We start from the raw sequence: 3,469 nt of genomic DNA on the forward strand, positions 1-3,469 counted from the left end.
CTATAATAGTGAATATTATAATAGTGAATAGAGTTCACTACAGAGAATTAAACATAACATTTCTCTACAAAGGAATACAGATAATTAGATCTCACTGAGGCCCTTAAAAAGGCAAATTTAAAAATTATAAGTTTTCTTTCTTTCCCCTCTGTATCTTATTTACCTTTTCAGGTTTCTCTCGATTTTTGTGGTTGGATATCAAACTTTCCATTTAGCCCTGGTCTTTTCTGTGCAAATACCTGGAATTCTTCAATTTTGTTGAATGCCCATACTTTCCCCTGGAAATATATAGTCAGTTTTGATGGGTAGTTGATCCGTGGTTGCAGGCCCAGCTCTCTTGCCTTTCTGAATATTGTATTCCACGCCTTGCGGTCTTTTAGCGTTGAGGCTGCCAGATCCTGTGTGATCCTGATTGGTGCTCCTTGATATTTGAATTGTTTCTTTCTGGCTTCTTGTAAGATTTTTTCTTTTGCTTGGAAACTCTTGAATTTTGCAATGATATTTCTTGGTGTTTTCCTTTCTTGATCGAGTGTCGTAGGTGTTCTATGGATCCTTTCAATGTCTATGTTGCCCTCTTGTAGGACTTCAGGGCAATTTTGCTGAATTATTTCTGTTACTATGGAGTCCAGGTTTCTATTAATTTCTGGTTTTTCTGGAAGACCGATTATTCTCAAATTGTCTCTTCTAGACCGGTTTTCTTGGTCTGTCACTCTCTCATTGAGATATTTCATGTTTCCTTCTATTTTTTCAGTCTTTTGGCTTTGTTTTATTTGTTCTTGTTGTCTTGAGAGATCATTAGTTTCTACTTGCTCAATTCTAGCCTTTAGGGATTGATTTTCGGCTATAATCTTTCGGTTTTCGGCCATAATCTTCTGGTTTTCGGCCATAATCTTCTGGTATTCCTTTTCAATCTGGTCATTTCTGGAGTTCAATTTGCTTATCAGTTCATTTGGTTTCTGAGCCTCACTTTCCAATTGCATGATTCTACCTTTTAAACAGTTATTTTCTTGCCAGATCTCTTCCATTTTCCTCAAAATCTCAGTTTTGAACTCTTCCATAGCTTGTGAGGAGTTTTCCTTATTTGAGGAGGGTCCGGATGCTTGTTTGTTCTCCTCCTCTGTTTGCTTGGTTGTCTGGATTTTCTCTGTGTAAAAGCTGTCGAGTGTTAAATACTTCTTTTTCTTGTTGTTATTCTTTCTCTTCTGAACTTCCTGAGAATGAGTAGCCATCATTACCCCAGCAGCTTCTCAGATTTATCCTCGCGCTCAGTGTCTGTCCGCGATCTATTGGCTCCTGAGGTCTGAGTTCTGGTTTTTTCCAAGGTCAAGCCCCCTGGTGGACCCCCTTGCTTGATCCTCTGCAGGAGGTTTCTTTACAAGTCTCAGGGCGCTGCTTCCACAGTCATATACCCGTCCACACTGGTTCCCCACTTAGGCTTTAGTTCCTGGCTGTGTCTGCCTCCACCCACGCCTCCGCAGTGCCTGCGTTCTGCTCAGCCTGCGTTGTGCGCCCTGCGTCCTGCTCCCGCACTCAGATTTCGCCTGCGTTTTTTGGCTTAATGGGGTCCTAAGTCTTGCTGCTCTCAGGAACAGGCCCCGGAGCTGCCAATGATTCGATGGGTGCCCCAAACTTGCTCTATTTCTTTTTAGCTGGCTTCGGAGCTACAGGTGTTGTGTGTGGAGGGGGTGGGGGTGGGGTGGTTACTCAGCCCGCCATTTCGTGAGGGCTGTTTCACCTTTTTATAGCATGGAAATGCCTCGATTCCAGGTACCTTCCACGCTGTGCCCTGTTGTGGGGTTTCTCCGTTCGTCTGGACTTGTTTTTATGTCCCCTTGAGGAGTTTTGTGTGTTTTGGTCAGGAGAGGTTAAGAGCTGCTTCTTACTCTGCCGCCATCTTAACCCGGAACCTCCCTTTCACTTTCTTGAAGGTCACCTCTCCTGTGGTAAGAGGTACTCTGAGGCAAGCTGGGATCCACCTGCTGCCTTAGATTGGCCTGGATTTCCTCCAGCTCCAGTTCTTGGGCTCCATTAGCTGCCCCACTATGACTGAGCCTGAGTGTCTCTCCTTTCAGTTCTACCTCATACTTAGCCAAAATGCATAGTGGCTTAAATGCTGCTATTTCATCCTCTTTGTTTTGGGGTCTCTAATCCGGCTTCAAGTGCTGAAATTCCATTTTCTTTTCTGCCCACTCTTTGTCAATAAGCTTCAAGTTTACCAGCACAGCCTCCTCCTCTTTCAGCATACCTTTAAGGCTCTTGAGGGTAAGGATCAAAGTCTCCCCCTCCCAGAAGAAGTTCATTTTGTGTTGCATGGTCACCCCAGTAACTCACAAGCATTATTTAGGTCCTTCCACCTTTGTCCAAACTCATCCTCTACCAAACTTCTCTCCCAACTTTTGGTCCATCTTCTTCAACAGCTTAACCGTTTTTTTGGCAATATCCTTGCCGCCTCCTCTCCATCTGTGCCGCTGTTGCGGCAGTGTCATCTGACCTCGGATCCTATTTCTCAGCTTTTCATTGAGATACTTCTCAGCTGCCGCCAACTTCTCCATCAGTTCCTCACGCTGCCTCAAGGCCATGGGGATGGATCTCTATGGCCAACACTGGCTCCTCTTCATTGCCTGCCTTCTTCTTGATGGCATTTACCTCCAAAGGCTTGAAGGCTTAACTTTGCCTGGAGTTAGTTCACTGATCTCCTCCATGGTGAAAGATGAGGCATTTCCAGAGTTGATTTTGGAGTGGGTGGCAATTCCACTTCTTACACGCGCAAGCTTAGCCTTGCTGCACTTGCGTGTGCAGACCTCAGCCTGACTGCTTTACCTCTCGGCTCCGCATTCCTGTCCTGGCTCCATCACCTCTTTCTTCCTGTAGTGCTTCTTCTAGAATCCCTTAGTGGCTCTACTTCAACCAAATCTCTCCTCTGCTGTCACTGCCAAGGCTTAATGCAGTATGAGTGTTCTTCCGGGCTATTGGTCATACTTTGAAGGCTGTTGCCGGAAATGAATAGGAGTTGTTTCCTTTGTGTTCTGGTCCTCTGTACCAACATCCGACTGGAAACAAGGGCTGAGGCTTCCAGCATCCCAGTCGCAGTGCTTTCGCCATTGTGCCTCTCTTAGGGAGGGCTCACTATGCTTTTTAATATGGTTTTAAAAAAAATACATAAGTGGAATACTATTTTTAATATTTACTATATCAATTGCTTTATTATTATGCAATCTTTGTTATTTGTTAATAGTTTCTGATATGGAAACAACTGCATTCTTAGTACAAATCCAACCTAGACAATATATAATTTTTTAAATCTATGTTTCTAGATCCTCTTTGGTAATATATTAATCAACATTTTTGCATCAGTATTCATTAGAGATTGTTCATAGTTTTCTTACTCTGTTTTCCTTCGGTGGTTTAGATATCAAGACTATGTGACTTATGATAAGAATTTGGTATGACCCCTATTTTTACAATTTAT

The 3,469-nt window shown here is 43.4% G+C and overlaps 1 pseudogene; it reads right to left on the reverse strand.

Annotated features, from left to right (window-relative positions):
* The window catches only part of LOC123233874, a 12,077-nt pseudogene extending 8,975 nt beyond the window's left edge, over positions 1-3,102 (reverse strand).
* Positions 3,103-3,469: the final 367 nt, after the last annotated feature.

This window comes from Gracilinanus agilis, chromosome 2 (genome assembly GCF_016433145.1).
Source record: "Gracilinanus agilis isolate LMUSP501 chromosome 2, AgileGrace, whole genome shotgun sequence".
NCBI classification, from domain to species: domain Eukaryota; kingdom Metazoa; phylum Chordata; class Mammalia; order Didelphimorphia; family Didelphidae; genus Gracilinanus; species Gracilinanus agilis.